This window comes from Emys orbicularis, chromosome 8, assembly GCF_028017835.1.
Source record: "Emys orbicularis isolate rEmyOrb1 chromosome 8, rEmyOrb1.hap1, whole genome shotgun sequence".
In the NCBI taxonomy this organism is placed as follows: domain Eukaryota; kingdom Metazoa; phylum Chordata; order Testudines; family Emydidae; genus Emys; species Emys orbicularis.
The window spans coordinates 107,791,081-107,808,208 of NC_088690.1; the positions used below are offsets into that span (position 1 = coordinate 107,791,081).

At 49.2% G+C, this 17,128-nt stretch overlaps 1 protein-coding gene across 1 annotated transcript in view; it reads right to left on the minus strand.

Annotated features, from left to right (window-relative positions):
• Window positions 1-15,625, minus strand: part of TNIP1 (TNFAIP3 interacting protein 1) — a 39,900-nt gene extending 24,275 nt beyond the window's left edge. Inside the window, exon 1 of the mRNA XM_065408975.1 lies at window positions 15,556-15,625. The gene's annotated coding sequence lies outside the window, so the exon portion shown is untranslated. The remainder of the gene's footprint in view (window positions 1-15,555) is intronic.
• Between the last annotated feature and the right edge of the window lie 1,503 nt (window positions 15,626-17,128).

A 17,128-nucleotide genomic window follows, 5' to 3' on the forward strand; every position in this document is an offset into this window, starting at 1 on the left:
TCTCTCACCCGTTAACGTCACGCAAGCTGCAGCCACGGGCAGCGTGTCAGGAGAGAGGAGACCAAGTTATTCCCTCTCAATGGCATTTACTCACATTAAGAGACTCTGGTTATTTTGGCCCCCGAGCATTGTGTTTGCACACCTTTCCCTTACAGAGAACATCTGCAGGACAAGAGCAGAGCCAGTCAAGGGCTGCTCTACGCAGGTTTTTTTGCACCAATTTAACTAGATCAGTTCAGAAACCGATATCATTAAATCAGTGAGACACCTGTGAGCAGACCAGCCCCAAGATGGTTTACTGCAATTATCTTTTGACGCTTCTGAGTGATACACGTTAGTCCTAAGAACGAGGAGTACTTGTGGCACCTTAGAGACTAACACATTTATTTGAGCATAAGCTTTTGTGGGCTAGAACCCACTCAGGGCATTCTTTCCCCGGTGCTGACTGGCCCTTTGCTCCAATCTCCTTCCCCACCTCCCTCAAAGTCATTTCACCGCAGACTCATTCTACTTGATCAGGCTTGGTCCTCTCCCCTTCCTCCTTGGAGCTGCTGGGCTCTCCTGCTATTTGGCCATATGGTTAACACTAGAGCTGGTTAAAACATTTTTTGAAAAAAGATCACGAGAGCCGTGGACGTTGTTTTCATCACAGTTTGACAGACCAAGATTTATTTTTTTTAAAGTGACATTTTCTAAAATGATTTTTTTCACTTTTGACGAGATTCCAGCCACATGACTAAACGGATCAAGTAAACCTGTCAGTGCAAACAGAACAGAGAGAAAACTGCCCCACAGAACCCCAAAAAATGAAAACCTCACAAAGGGAAACCAAAAGGTAAGGGGAAAAAAGTCTCCATGAAAAATTTGTAAAAGACTGAGAAAGAGCAGAATGTTTACGTGAATATTTCCATTGCCAGAAAATGGCCAAGTTCTTAAATTACAAGTAAACAAAACCGCCTTCAACCAGCTCTCAAACACACAGCTTAGTCCTGTCTGTGTTGCAAGATCAAACTGTGCTGGGCTCCACCCTATTAGATCCATCTTCTGCAATTCACTAGATGATGACCGTGTCAACACAGAGCCACAGATCGGGCTGGGAGACATCTCAGATAAGTCCAATAGTTCGTTAAATAGCATTTTTGGCCCCAGGTGCCTCCTGGATACATTCCATGGCCCAACCCAGACATATTCCCAGGTGGAAAAAACAGTCTGTGTTAACCAGTTATACCAGAAACAAAAGGCCCGGGGAACCACTAAGTTATTTGCTGGGCCTAAGTACCTGGATGTGGCTCAGCCGTGTGCAGAGAATCAGGCAGCGGTGGGCAAGAGGGAGAAGAGAGACAATAGCTGACACCAGGACATTTATTTATTAAGCCACCATGTATTGGGTCTCTCAACAAAAAAAAAAAAAAAAAAAAAATCACACCCCTGGCTGGCTCACTCCTCCTTTAAGCTCCAGGAACACCTTTGCTAGCTGCTACATCGCATTCAAAGGCTGCTAAATTACATTCAGTACTTCCCTAATTACTTTTCCAGGTAAGCAATGGCTGTAGTAGTCACCACAGGGATGTTATGAAATTGCAAACGGGGTGGAGCGGCTACCCGAGAATCACTGTATTACCACAAGTTCCATGCTAGAGCTGGTCAGGAATTCTTCAACAAACCGTTTTGTTTTTTTACCCCAAAAATGCCAATTCATCAAAATCAAATCTGTTCACACAACAGGGTCTGGATTCGACAAATCTCCTGACTCAAAAAACTGGGAAAAGAAAAGTTTTGAGATTGTCTAAATGGACGTTTTATCATTTTCTAAACAGGAAGTTTCACGTGTTTTAAACAAAATGACTTTTTGTTTTGAAATTTTAGTACATTTACATTAAAAAAAAAAAAAAAGGGAAAGAGCCGTTCAAAGAACAAAGACCAAAACTGAAACAAGACCTTTTGATTGATCCAAACTTTTTTTTTTTTTTTCCCCCCAAGGTTTTCCACTGGCAAAAATTTTCAAGATTTCGATTTTTCATCCCGGTTCAGGACAGGGAATTTTCTCAATACTGTATCTCAAATTTTTGTGGGACAGGAAAGCTCTAGTCCATGCTCTGAAAATTTGAAGCCCCCTGGCCTGAGGCCCAGAGCTACTTCCAAGTTTACAGCAACAGAGGGTCCTGTGGCACCTTTAAGACTAACAGATGTATTGGAGCATAAGCATGCGTCTGACGAAGTGGGCATTCACCCACGAAAGCTTATGCTCCAATACATCTGTTAGTCTTAAAGGTGCCACAGGACCCTCTGTAGCTTTTTACAGATCCAGACTAACACGGCTACCCCTCTGATACTTCCAAGTTTACATAACCTGCCTGTCAGTGGGATCAGGGACTTTCCAGATGACAATTGCCACCTGACAGGATCTGCAACCAGAATAGCAATTAACTCACTGATTGTTTGAAGATAATTAACATGACCTAGCGAGGGACTTTTCCTCCAGAGCAAGGTTTAAACTGCTAGTTAGAACGCCCTGGGACAGCTCTGTGGATGTATTTCACTAACCAGGACTGGATTCCAACAAAGCCCACTACAATACAATTTATGGCCTGGATTAGAGGCCCAGGAGAAGGTCCCTCCGTTTACATCTTTGGAGTGCTGCGAGTGCATTAGCTTATCATGTACACGTCGCAAAGGCCTCCAGTGCACTGCAAGTAACACAGGGCAAATCCCACATTCATTTCCGCAACCGGCAGCGCTCGTGAAAGAGAAAGTACCGGATCCCAGTCTATAAGTACCTACACGGGGAACAAATATTTAATAATGGGCTCCTCAATCTAGCAGGTCTAACACAATCCAACAGCTGGAAGCCGAAGCTAGACAAATTCAGACTGGAAATAGGCATCAATTTTTAACAGTGAGAGTAACTGACCATTGGCACAACTTACCAAGGGTTGGGATGGATTCCCCATCACTGACCATTTTTAAATCAAGATGGGAGGTTACTGACAAGCACATAGCTCTGCCAATGGACCGCCATCCTGGCCAGCAGCACCTTCTGCTATTCCAGCCCTGACCTCCCTGGGCAGAATCATGTCCAAGCACATGGGTAGCTTGCACGAGGTGCATGGACGCCCCCAGTAAGGCACCAAGCCTAGATGTTAAGATTCGTGCTTTCTGTGCCCTGAGGGAGTTACAACACCACGTCTCCAAAGGGGAGAGACAGGTGCACTTTGACCCGGCAAGACCTGTCTGCACTTAGTAGAAAAAAAAGAAAAAAGAAAAAAAACCCACACCCACCCACCCACCCCCTACCTCCCTCCCGGGATAGCTCAGTGGTTTGAGCATTAGCCTGCTAAACCCAGGGTTGTGAGTTCGATCCTTGAGGGGACCACTTAGGGATCTGGGGCAAAATCGGTACTTGGTCCTGCTAGTGAAGGCAGGGGACTGGACTTGATGACCTTTCAGGGTCCCTTCCAGTTCTAGGAGATAGATAGGTATATCTCCATATATTTATTCTCAGACCAGAGGGACGCTCAGGCAGAGAGTACTTCAAGGGGGTGAAGAGCAGTCAGAACAGTCACTAACTTCTCAGGTGCTACCTGACCAAAGCCTCTGTTTCTGGAGCATGCGGGAGCAGCTGACTGAGAGCTGTGGCAGTTTCAGTACCTGCTCACTTCCCGTAACGAGCGAGACAGCATCCAGCACCGGGAAGTGCTCAGCACGGTCGGATTGAGCATCCCATAGAAGAGATGCACCGAGGGCGAAAGGATTCCCTAAAAAGAATGCAAGCCAGCAGGAAGGGACTGGAGGTCAGGCTGCCTTAGACACGCCGGAGAACTGGGACCACCTCACATTGGGGGGGGGGGGGTATTCACCACCAGCTGTCCTAGCAGTTCTCCCTCCTTATCCAAGAATCAAACATTTGGTTGCCAAGCCTCATGGGACTGGGTGGTTGGGAGGACAGGTGGGTTAATGCACAGATCTCACTTAAGAGAATGAGCCATAGAGAACCATTGTCCTAAACTAATGATTCCAATAGCCAGAGGTTGGCTGATTGGAAAGACTTGAGCCACCTGTAGCCTCATACGGACGTCAGCCTTTGTCTGCCTGAGTCTGCGGATGGCCTGGAACAGTAGCTCCAAGCCATCCATCTCTGTCAACTCTGAAGCCTAATGAGGGCAATTCAAATGTCAAGGTTGTTAAGTGTTTCCCCACCAATTAGCAGTGGTATTTAGGCCCAGCTCATTGTGACACACACAGCATTTCTCTGTCACTCACAGGGTCCAATTCAAGGCTCTTTCTGTCAGACCCACCCCTCATGATCCTACTGCTGTTCAAGACTCCACAGGCGCCTTTGGTAATCCATGGGGCCCTCCGATCCCGTCTGCCACAAGGCCACTAGAAGTTTTGTTCATGTTCTGAGTTAGGGCCAGAAGGAGCCGTGAACTTCACCATTCCTCAGCCCTGAACTGAAGAGAAATGTGGGGTGTTTTTTTTTTTTTTTTTTTTTTTTTTCAAGCTGTCCTGGTCTTTTCATCAAGCGATGACAACTCCTCCCGGGTCGTGAGACTATCTGAGGGGAGAGCACAACAACCTCAAGAGAACCGGAGGGAGAGGACACAGTCACGCAAGGCAGACTGTGGTCACCTGCCCACCAGCTCCGTTCTCAGCCTGCTGGAGAAGAGGGTGGGGGCACAGAGACCTTTCAGAGGAGGGCTTTTATAACAACTCAGCACGAGGAGAAATGAGAGGACAAGAGTGGGTGGGGGAGAATTCAGATTAAAGATCAAGAATGTCACGTCTAAATAGCCACATCGCAGTGTCTGGGAGAAAAATACAACCCAATGAGCCACCCGTGCCAAGTCAGCAGCATTGGGGATTAGTAAGGGGGAGACAGCTCTTGCTCTTTCGTTAAGAACAAGAAGGAGCTTCTCTTCCTCTCCCTGGTTCAGATCTCTCCCCCATGCCCAGTATGTTGACAGTAGAGCTAGTCAGGCATTTTCAGACAACTGTTGTTCGTCAGAAAACGCCGATTCGTTGAAACTGAAACCACTCAGGGAAAGGGTTGTTTTTTCTACAAAAATAAAACTTAAAAAAATAAAAAAATTTAGCTGAAAAAAAAATTGTCAAAAAGTTTTAAAATTGTTGAAATGTTTCATTTTGACATTCCAGGTTGAAATAACTTTTTGTTTCAAAATTAAACTAATTATAGTAAAAAAAGCAATAAAAAATGGTCAAAATTGACCCAAATGGATTTTTTTTCCCCCTCTAGTTTGTGAAAAATTTCTAGGTTTTGACTTTTCAACCCTATTTGAGACAGGTCATTTTTTCGACATCTCGAATATTTTCATGAGACAGTAGAACTGGTTCGGTGCTAGCCCTTGCTTAGAGTTCTCCCTCCTGTCTCAATCTACTTTAACTAGCAGGCAGCACCAAAGCAAACTGAAAAAAAAGAGGCAGAGAGATCAGGGCTGCGAGGCAGGACTCCTGGGTTCCCACCATATCCCTAGCACTGACTTGCTGTGAGGCCCCTTCTGCAAAATGGGGATCACACTGGCTTAGCACCCATTCAGGTGTGACTGGGACTAGTTAATGGTTGTTGAGCACCCCTGGAAAGCATAAAGGCAATGGGTGTTAGAACAAGGGTCTTCAAGGCAAGGTCTCTCCAGTCTGAGGTCTGAGCAGCGTACGATTGAGTCCAGTCCTACACAGTACTCCTCATTCCAATAATAATGCCAGGAAAAATTCCAGCGTGGGATTTTTCCAGAACTGCCATACTCAAGTGGGGAGTGTTCCCAAGCGAAGTCTCTCCTGGAATCAGGCAGGTATAGGAACTTTCTTCGACTGCGATTAAAAACGTTCCAATAGCCTGAAGTGTACCAGATGCAATCCATTGAGCTCATTCGGATTTGCCCATTTGAACTTCACTTCAAACCAAGAGGGGGCTTTGCTGTGGCCCTCTGTTGGAAGGAATCAGGACTGCTCAGCTGTGAACACTGGGGCCCATTCCGCTAACAGCCAGTAGAGATTCTTCCTTAGCTCAGGCAGGGGGGGCCTGGGCATTTGGAGTAAGATGACCTCAGTTCTATTCCTGCTGCTACCACCATGCTGTGAGTGGCCATGGTGTACAGGGAAGAGCATCATAAAGCCATAGCTAGGTCCATGCCAGGAAGAACACAAACAACTTCCTTCCCGTCCCACTTATGCTCTAGAATTCAATACAATGAGCATGTGCGAATTACGTAACGCCACTGCCTTGGAATTTCCCTGGGAGTTAGCCTCCTCTGGAAGGGTTCTTTGAGACAGTATACAATAGAAGCCAGTCATGAGTGAGCTAGGACGGTACATCCAGGCACTAGCCTTTCACTTCTGGAGACCCATGTTCAAATCTGCCTACGGTCATAATGTCTTTGGTGACCTCCTCTTAATCACTAGTGAAAGACTGCCAGTCCTTGGCAGAGGGAGCCCAGCACGGACCAGGCGCAGGTGACACTGCTCAGGACTGAGGTGCATCAGCAGAGCTGGGTGGGGGAAATTTGCACGGTGTTTCCTGGAACCGTAACTGGCTCAAACTAGTGCTGTGGGCCCTTTGCTAGCATGGGCATTAAATGCTCACTCACACTTCCAGCCGCCCTGCAGTGTGCTTCTAATTGTGATTATTTTTAGATTTCATTGGCCATGACCAGTCCCCCCCCAGCCAGTCTGAGATTGGCTCAGAAATAACACACAGTGGGCTCTTTTTATTTCCTTTTGCGGTGCACATTTTCTAACTTTTCTTCACAACCATGAGGCCAGAAACTTACTTTTAGTAGCGAATACAGATATTGGTGGTCGTGTCGAATGGGTTCCGCAGAAATTGGGGCCCCATCGTGCTGGGGCTGTACAAGCACCGAAGAGACAATCCTTGCTGTCAAGGGATTACACTCTAAAGACACAGACAGGTAATGGGTAGAGGAGATTGATGCAACGTACAAGCAAGTGGGAAAGATGAAGAATTGACCCAGCTGGGGAGGAGGGGGAAGATGATCCCTGCATTGCTGCTGACAGCCGTGGCTGCCCCCTCTCTAGCGGCCCTGAAAACAATTGACCGTGCTGAGAAACACGTTGGTGAGTTTACACTAGCAGTCAAAGGATTTCCAACAGCAGTGGAGGTGGGGGGAGAGATTCTGTGCTGAGACTGAATGACTGTAACAGGGCATTTTCACAGTGTACGTGGGGGACCTCAAGAATCATAAGGTTTAAGGTCAGATGGGACCACACCAGATCTTCCAGTCTGGCCTCCTGTACATCACAGGCCACCAACACCGCCCGGCACCCACACCCCAAATCCCACAACCAAAATTAGATCAAAGTAGGACAGCCCACAGGAGTCTAGGCTAGTCTGTCACACAAAGAGAACAGGCAGGACCAAAGTGCATCGATGCACGAGGCCCCTGCGATGGCAGGACAATGATTAAATGAGATAAACCCAGATAAACCTGGCAAGTGACCGCCACCCACACCCTGCAGAGGAAGGTGAAAAGTCCCCAAGACCACTGCCAATTAGACCGGGGAGAAATTCCTTCCCGCCTCCGATAAGACAATCAGTTAGACCTTGAGCAAAAACCAGCCAGCACCGAAGAGAGAAAACATCTAGTGCCACCTCAGAGCCCTGGGGGTGGGCCAAAGTCCCATCTGCCCCGCACGGTGAAGCCCTGAAGCCTGAGCTTTTAGGAACATAAGATCTAAACCGGCAGTGAGCCCCAGGGCTGCTGAGCCCTGCCCCCCACCATCACAAGCAGCCCCGTCCGTCATATAATCCCATTCATGAATTTACCCAGCTTTCTCTTAAAGCTAATTCAGTTGTTTGCCCCCACAAGCCCTATTGGGAGGCTGAGAATCACCTGGCCAGTGAGTGAGCCTCTCTCAGAGCTCCCGTTCACCCCTCAGCCTGTGGCTCTGTCCCACACATCCCTTCGACACCACCAAATCATTCAGCAGGACCCTGGCACTCCTGTGAAATTGAGACTGAAGCCCCTCCCCACGGGCAGAGCCAGGAAGCAGGTGTGCCAAGCCTCAGGAGTCACTGGCACAGCACACAGGAAAAACGCTACTCAGCGTCAGCCGATCCTTATGCAGAGCAGGGGTTTTCCTTCTTGCAACACAAGACAGTCCAGGGCACCCAGGAATCCATGGCTTGAAAGCAAACTCCTGAACTCTGGCAGCACACTTGGCGTTCCAAAGGGCACCTGCTGAGGACAGCAACTCTCTCCTCAGAATGAAAGCAAAAGCGCTTCAGCCTTATTTACTGGAAAGCAGCTAACTACAATACAGACGTGCCGTCTGTGGCCAGGACAGTAGATACCGCGGGGGCTACACTCGGTTGAGGTCTCAGTGAGAACTCCCGTAGTTCCGTAGTCCACATACAAGTATTCTACAAATAGCTCTCACACCCACCCACCCAACCCCCCTGGGTATGTACTTGGCTGGCTACCATGGGCGCACTGATATTTTTAGCACACTAGTTCAAACAGCTCTAGCGCAGGTCTGTTTTCCCATGTTGGGAAGCACACACCCAGCTGTCGTGTAGACATACCCTTGGAGGTGAAGCCGGAGGGGGAAGCGCGTGCCAGAAAACTTACAGGGTGGGGAGTTGCTTGGGAGAAGGGACTTTCCTGAATGAGGAGCTGAACCTGGAGAACAAAATCCAGATTGTACTATAGTGAATTCAGCCTAGAGTTTGGGTAACTCCTGGGGACTTTTTTTATTTGGGGGGGTTGGGGGGGGGGGGGAGAGAGAGAGAGACACCCCAGAATAGCCAATAGCCTAGTAGTTCTAATCCCTGTTCTATCTGCTTCATAGCAGGGTCTCCTACCTCCCCAGCTGAGCGCACTAACCGCTGGGCTATTCTGGCCTCGGTCTCTGGGTATGTCTACACTGGAGCTGAAGAAAGTGGAATTTCCAGCTTGAGCAGACATACCCAGGCTAGCTCTGATAAAGCAAGCGTGGAGAGAGAAAGAAAAAAAAAGCGCAGTGTAGCCCTGATGGAGTGAGCTGCAGGCTAGCCTAGTTGTCCTGAGTACGTACTTAGGGTCTCTTACCGGACTGTCCTCGGGCATCCCGCTGCCCCTGGCTACACTTCTGGTTTTTGTGAGCCTGCTCAATAATAGATAGCAGAGGTCTGTCTACTCAAGCTGGAAATTACCCCATCCAGCTCCAGGGTAGGCATACCCTCTGTCTAGAAATTCCATCCCAGACCCAAGGAAACTTCCCGATGAAATGTGTGTCCAAACAGACACATTTCCACATAACATTTCGGTTTTGATGAAACAACATTTGTCCCTGGAAAAATGGTTCGTCAAAATTTTTTCCAGCTCTTCTTGCAACTCCCCTGGGGTAGTGGCCATGCAGGGGGCAGGTTTGTTAGCAAGCAGGAAAGCCATTGCTCTTATAGGTTCCTGCTAGAAGCAATTACCAGCCACTTATTAGCCAGAGACCAATGCAAAGGAGCACCGGTAGTGAGATTTTAGCAGCAGTGCCCGGATGAGAAGCTAAACCCCTTCTGTGGAGTGATTTTCTTTTTTGCAGGATGCTGCTCGGGGACCCCATCCTCTTTTGGGAAGATAAGTTCTCTCTACTAATCTACCCTTTCCCTAAACCCAGTATTTTAATTTTGCTTTCCACGCAGCAACAGTACCTGCCTCAGCTGCTGATCACAGTTTTCCAAAGCAGCAGAGTAAACTGACATGCTTTCCCAGCAGCCTTCAAAGCTCCAAACAGCAGCATTTAAAATGAAGTAGAACTTGTTAAGTGTACTCTGCTGCTGCTTGAGGAAACTCCGAGCCGCAACGGGGCAGTGAAGCTGCCAGCAGACTCAGGAAGTCAGCAGGGAACTGAGTCCCATTTGCAAAGTTATCTTCAGAACCATAAGAGCTAGAAGTCTTATTTTAAATAAGAGCTGAAATTCTGTAGAAACTGATGGCTTAGCTCCTCTATGCTCTCTTCACTCATCGGGCAACGTTTCGTACCCACCATTGGCAAGTGAAACTTCAAGCCCCGTGAAAACTTGTTTTCTGCAGGTCAGGCTGATGGGGTATTATAGGATCAGCTCAGCCCGTAGCTCTACAAGAAGAAAAGGCCGTTAAAAGACTCACTTCCCTTCCTGTCACTTATTTTGCCTTTTCAAACACTGTTCTGAGCTCTGGATGAGAAATCTTGTATGAGTGTCACTGTTTCCAGAGCTCCCAGAATAAACGCCATGGATCAAGCTATCTGGGATGCACACCCCCAACTCCAGCATCCCGTAACTGTCTTTGCAGGAGGTAACAAACAATAACTACATTTAGCGACAGCTGAGGCTGCTCCAGGATATACCTCCTCCACCCAAAACCTTAGAAGCATAGAAATAAGAAAATAAGGGGAAGGACTTGTGCATTCCTTTCCACATTCATCTTGCTTCCAATGCTGTCAATAACACACTCCAGCACTGCATAAGGCTCTCACTTCCATCTCCAACGGATACCCAAAAGCAATACCCAAGAGTCATCCAGCTCACTCTCTAAAGAGCGCTTAACAGTGACCTCAGATGCATCTAGGATCCAGCCTTTCAGCACATCTGACTATCCAACACGCCACATGTTGGGGGAGTTATTCTGCCTTGACACTGCCGAGGTCACCATATGATGCAGCTGTGTCATGATACAGCTCCAGCTTTTCAGGTGTGGTTCCAGGTACATTAGTAAACAGATCAGTTTTCCCATAGATGATGTTATACCTACATTTAGGAGCGTGATTTCTAAGCTGCAGGAAACTGAATGTTAGGTTAATAACCAAAAAGCTTTCTGCGGATGGCAGGGGAACAGACCTCCCTACCCCAGCGCTTATGAGGTGCTCATTCACTCACACCCAATATTGTTACAAAACATGTATGCAGAGCTGGAAACGTACACCATGCTTTATAAATATAGAGAGGCCCGTTCCTGGGCTAGAAGAGCTTACAATAGCTGGAGCACGTGCCATTCGGTCGCTAAATGCTTTCCAGATTGTCTCAGAGAAAGCATCTTTATAATCCAAGAAGCACCGTGGGATTAGGGGTGGGGGCTGGGCCAAACTGCATATGCGTGTTATTATGTAAATGAGTATTATTATGAACCGGCAATTTGGCAGGCACACCAGCCTGGTCCTGGTTTCCTGGACATAAGACAAGAAAAATGACTGACAAAGCTTGCTCTGTTCATTGTAAACTCTGTGGAGTGGGGATTGTCTTTTTGTTCTGTGTTGCTCAAACTGTTCCCATAGGACAGAGCATATCTTAACAGAGAGACTGGATCCTGAACACCTCCCCTCCCATTTGGGACCACACAACATCCCTGGGGTCACAACAACACTTGCTTACATGAGAAAGTAAAACTGGAAGGACTGCATGTATCTCAGAGAATCAAATACATGTAGGGTTGGAAGGGACCTTGAGAGGTCATCTAGTTCAGCCCCCTGCACTGAGACAGGACCAAGTAAACCTAGACCATCCCTGTCAGGTGTTTGTCCAACCTATTCTCAAAAACCTCCAATGATGGGGATTCCACAACTTCCCTTGGAAGCTTACTGCAATATTTAACAAGTCTTATAGTTATGAAGTTTTTCCTAATATCTAACCTAAATCTCCCTTGCTGCAGATTAAATCAATTGCTTCTTGTCCTACCTTCAGTGGACATGGGGAACTGATCGTCCTCTTTATAACAGCCCTTAACATATATGAACACTTATCAGGACTCCCCTTGGTCTTCTTTTCCTCGGGGCAAAACAGGCCGAGTTTTTTTTAAAGCTTTCCCCATAGGTCAGGTGTTCTCAACATTTTATCTTTTTTGTTGCTGTCCTTTGTACACTCTCCAATTTGTCCACATCTTTCTGAAAGGCGCCAAGAACTGGACACAATACTCCAGCTAATGCTGAGCAAAGCGGGACAATTACCTCTCATGTTTTACTTACTACACTCCTGTGAATACACCCCAGAATGATAATCAGCTTTTTTCACAACTGCATCATATTGTTGTCACATATTCAATATGTGATCCACTCTAACCTCCAGATCCTTTTCTGCAGACCAATTCTCCAATTTATCAAGGTCATTTTGAATTCTAAACCTGTGTTCCAAAGTGCTTCCAATCCCTCCCAGTTTGGTGTCACATGCAGATTTTATAAGCATACTCTCTGTTCCAAGTCATTAATAAAATATTGAATAATACTGGACGTAGGACAGACCCCTGCAGGACCCCACTAGAAATATCCCCCTAATTTGACAGAGAACCATTGATAATTACTCTTTGAGTATGGTCTTTCAACCACCTTATAGTAATTTCATCTGGACCATATTTCCCTAGTTTGCTTATGAGAATGTCATGAAGGTCTGTGGCAAATGCCTTACGAAAATCAAGATACATTATGTCTACTGCTTCCTCCCATCCACCAGGCCACTTACCGGGTCAAAGAAGGAAATTAGGTGGATATGGCATGATTTGTTCTTTACAAAACCATGTTGTCTATTCCTTATAACTCTATTATCCTCTAGGTGCTTACAAATGGATTGCTTAATAATTTGTTCCCGTATCTTTCCAGGTATCAAAGTTAAAGGCTGACTGGTCTATAATTCCCACTCCCTGGGTCCTCTTTCTTCCCTTTTTCAAAGATAGGTACTATGTTTGCCCATCTCCAGTCCTCAGCGACCTTAACCCATCATCCATGAGTTGTTGAAGATGGTTCCGAGATTGCTTCAGCTAATTCCTTAAGTAGTCAAGAGTGAATTTCGTCAGGCCCTGCCGACTTCAATACATTTAATTTACCTAATATTCTTTAATCTGTTCTGGCTTATGTCCGTCCCCCTTGTTGTTAATATTAATTATGCATCTGGTCACAATTAAACTTTTTGTAAGTGACGAGTGAAGTAAAATAGGCATTAAACACCTCAGCCTTCTTGATGTCATCAGCTATTGGCTCTCCTTACTTGCTAAGTAGTGGGCCTACACTTTCCTTCATCTTTCTCTCGCTCCTAATGTATTTATAGAACCTTTTCTTATTGCCTGTTATGTCCCTTGCTAGGCACAACTCATTTGGTGCTGTAGCCTGATATTGTCCCTACATGCTTGTGCTATTCTTTTGTATTCACCCTTAGCAATCTGTCCATGTCTCCACTTTTCGTAGGATTCCTTTTTGATTCTCAGTTTATTAACCGATGGAGCCATATTGGCCTCTTACTATTCTTCCTATCTTTCCTTCACATTGGGATAGTTCACTGTTGTGCCATTAATACTGTCTCCTTGAGAAAATGCCAGCTTTCCTGAACATGTTTACCTTTCGATTTTCTTCCCATGGGACCTCACCTACCAGTTCTCTGAGTGTGTTAAAGTCTGCTTTCTTTGAAGTCCATTGTCCTTATTCCCTTGCTCTCATGCCTTCCTTTCCTTAGGATAATGAAATCTATCATTTCAAGATCACTTTCACCCAAACTGCTTTCCACCTTCAGATTTGCAAACAATTCCTCCCTGGTAGCCAGAATCAAATCTAAAATGGCTGTCCCTCTGGCTACTTCCTCCCCCTTCTGAAACAAGAAGTTGTCCACAATACGTTCCAATAACTTATTGGAGATTTTGTGTTTTGCCATATTACTTTTCCAGCAGATAAGTGGATAGTTAAAGTCCCTCATTACCATTACAACCTGGTCTTATTTTTAGTTGTCTTTGTGTGATGCGGGAGCTGGAAGCAAGGAGAGATGCCAGCCCCATATGACCAGCTAGCTGTCTGGACCACTAGCAAGCACTCTGTGAACCACTGATGGTCCATGGACTACACGGCTCAGTAACCTTTGATCTAACCCAAAAAGACAATCAGCAAGTTATATTTTCCTAGGGCTCATCTTTGCCTTTCAGTCAAAGCCAGGTAAATGCAAATCTGGAAAGGTAAACTACAGGGAGAACATGTGGCTCTCTTTCAAAGATCAGCTAGGACATTGTTCTTTGAAATCACAACTGGATTGACCATTGAGAAATTTCTTCCCTCCCCATCCCACAGCACACAGAACCAGGTGTCCACCAGACACTCTTCTAAGGCCAGTTCTGAGGCCTTCCATGCAAGACGGTCTCTTTGTCATCTGGCCAATCTGTGACAAGGTTGGCAGAGAAGGCTGTGGCTAGCGATCAGCTCAGAGGACGGGTTGTCAGGCCTCCTGGGTTCTACACACGAGCGATGTGAGCGAGGCAAGTCATTTCTCTGAGGATCAGTGTCTCCATCCATACAGCAGGGATAATACTACGTATCATTATCTCAGGGTTGTTGCAAGGTTTATCTAATGCATGTCCGTAACGTCCACGGAGACCCTTGGATTAAAAATAGTGTGTGCGAGCAGGATGTCAATATTACCTGGGGAGCAGCACAGTCTGCAGGGACTCACCAGGGAGCCTCAAATGGCTCCTGGGAATGGGTAAATTTCTCTTCCTGAAGCTGCTATTATGCCAGACACTGTCCCCAAGACAGAGCTGTAAGTGGCATCTGTAATCAGCAGCACCCCAGCTCCCAGCACACCCCCAAGGTCCACACTGTGCATGGGCAGCGCAGCAAGTGCACAGGCAGCATGTAACGCCCCCACACCTTACCACATGCACGCAGTGCCTTAGGGGGGCACTCCAGGGAGTGCGGCACTGCCGGGGATCTTTGGGGTGAATGGGCTGGCAGGGCGATGTCTCATCATTTGCCAGGTGGGCATGGCACCTCAGCCTTTCCACCGCAGGTCCATGAATCCTCCAGGCCCGCTCAGAAACAGTGAGTCACTTGGTACCGGGGTGGGGGGTAGCGCAGGAGATGTCTGGAGAGCCGCCGAGAGGGCAGGGGGGTGGCTTTCCACACATGTCCCGGCCTCCATGGCACCGAACCCATGATCAGTCCTGTGCGAACACCACCCCACCGCTCCGGGGAAGCGGAGCTGTCAAGCCCCGGTTTGCTTTACAAACATTCCGCTCTAGTCTCCCAGCCCAGCCCCCCTGCAGAGGGGATGCAGCCAGGCCAGCCCAGCCCCCCTGCAGAGGGGATGCAGCCAGGCCAGCCCAGCCCCCCTGCAGAGGGGATGCAGCCAGGCCAGCCCAGCCCCCCTGCAGAGGGGATGCAGCCAGGCCAGCCCCCCAGCAGCCCAGCCCCCCTGCAGAGGGGATGCAGCCAGCCCAGCCCCCCCAACAGCCCAGCCCAGCCCCCCTGCAGAGGGGATGCAGCCAGGCCAGCCCAGCCCCCCTGCAGAGGGGATGCAGCCAGGCCAGCCCCCCAGCAGCCCAGCCCCCCAGCAGAGGGGATGCAGCCAGGCCAGCCCCCCAACAGCCCAGCCCCCTTGCAGAGGGGATGCAGACAGCCCAGCCCCCCAACAGCCCAGCCCAGCCCCCCAGCAGAGGGGATGCAGCCAGGCCAGCGCAGCACAACACCGAACGGCGGAGCCAGGCAGCAGCGCCCCTTCCCGGGGCTGGCTGCAGCCAGGGCCCCCCGCCCCAGCGGGGCTGGCCGCGAGAGGGGCCCGGGCCCGGGCCCATTGGCAAGCGGGGGGAGGGGAGGGTCTCGTCCTACCTGGGAACGGGCAGCCCGGGTCTGCCAGCGGCGCGCGCAGGGACATCTCAGCCCCTGCCTCGCTCGCGGCAGGAGGAGGAAGTGTGAGTCAGCACCGCCTCCCCTGGAAATTCCCACCCGTGATTGACGGGGCTGAGAGCTAACCAGCAACGCCCCCCCCCCCCCTTCCACCCCCGCCATGGCATGCCGCAGATCGGCTGCCAGCAGCAGGCAGAGGGAGATATAAACAGAGAGGGCAAGAGAGGGGTGGGGGAAGGGCAAGAGATGCAGGGCAGGGGGGAGGCGGTGGGGTCGGACACAGACGCAGGAAGGCAGTGGCAGAGGGTGCGGTGCGGTCAAGGGAAAGAGAAAGCAGCAAGACAAAAGGACGGGAGGGACCATCAGGAAACTACACTAGCGGTCTGGACTGACGGCCCCGTGCCCCGCCGCATCAGGGTTATACACTGTCACGTTCTGGAGCGTTCTGGACTGATGTCCCTGTGTGCCGCCGCATCGGGGTTGTGCACTGTCACGTTCTGGAGCGTTCTGGACTAACAGCCCCGTGCCCCGCCGCATCGGGGTTGTGCACTGTCACGTTCTGGAGCATTCTGGACTCACAGCCCCGTGCCCTGCAGCATCGGGGTTATACACTGTCACGTTCTCGACTGACGGCCCTGTGCCCCGCCGCAACAGGGTTATACACTGTCACGTTCTGGAGCGTTCTGGACTAACAGCCCCGTGCCCCGCCGCATCGGGGTTGTGCACTGTCACGTTCTGGAGCATTCTGGACTCACAGCCCCGTGCCCTGCAGCATCGGGGTTATACACTGTCACGTTCTGGACTGACGGCCCTGTGCCCCGCCGCAACAGGGTTATACACTGTCACATTCTGGAGCGTTCTGGACTGATGTCCCCGTGTGCCGCCGCATCGGGGTTGTGCACTGTCACGTTCTGGAGCGTTCTGGACTGACGGCCCGGTGCCCCGCCGCATCAGGGTTGTGCACTGTCACGTTCTGGAGCGTTCTGGACTGACGGCCCCGTGTCCTGCAGCATCAGGGTTGTGCACTGTCACGTTCTGGAGCATTCTGGACTCACAGCCCCGTGCCCTGCAGCATCGGGGTTATACACTGTCACGTTCTGGACTCTGGAGCATTCTGGACTCACAGCCCCGTGCCCTGCAGCATCCGGGTTGTACACTGTGACATTCTGGAGCATTCTGGACTCACACCCCCATGCCCTGCAGCATCGGGGTTGTACACTGTGACATTCTGGAGTGTTCTGGACTGACAACCCTGTGCCCTGCAGCATCGGGGTTGTACACTGTGATGTTCTGGAGCATTCTGGATTGACAGCCCCATGCCATGCAGCATCCGGCTTGTATGTGGTGACATTCTGGAGCATTCTGGACTGATGGCCCCATGTCCTGCAGATTGTACACTGTGGTGTTCTGGAGCATTTGGGACTGACAACCCCATGTCCTGCAGCATAGGAGTTGTACACTGTGATGTGCTGTAGCATTCTGGGCTGATGGCCCCATGCCCTATGGGATCACTCGCCTGAGCTGTAGCGTGCTGGATCATAGCTACAGAACACTG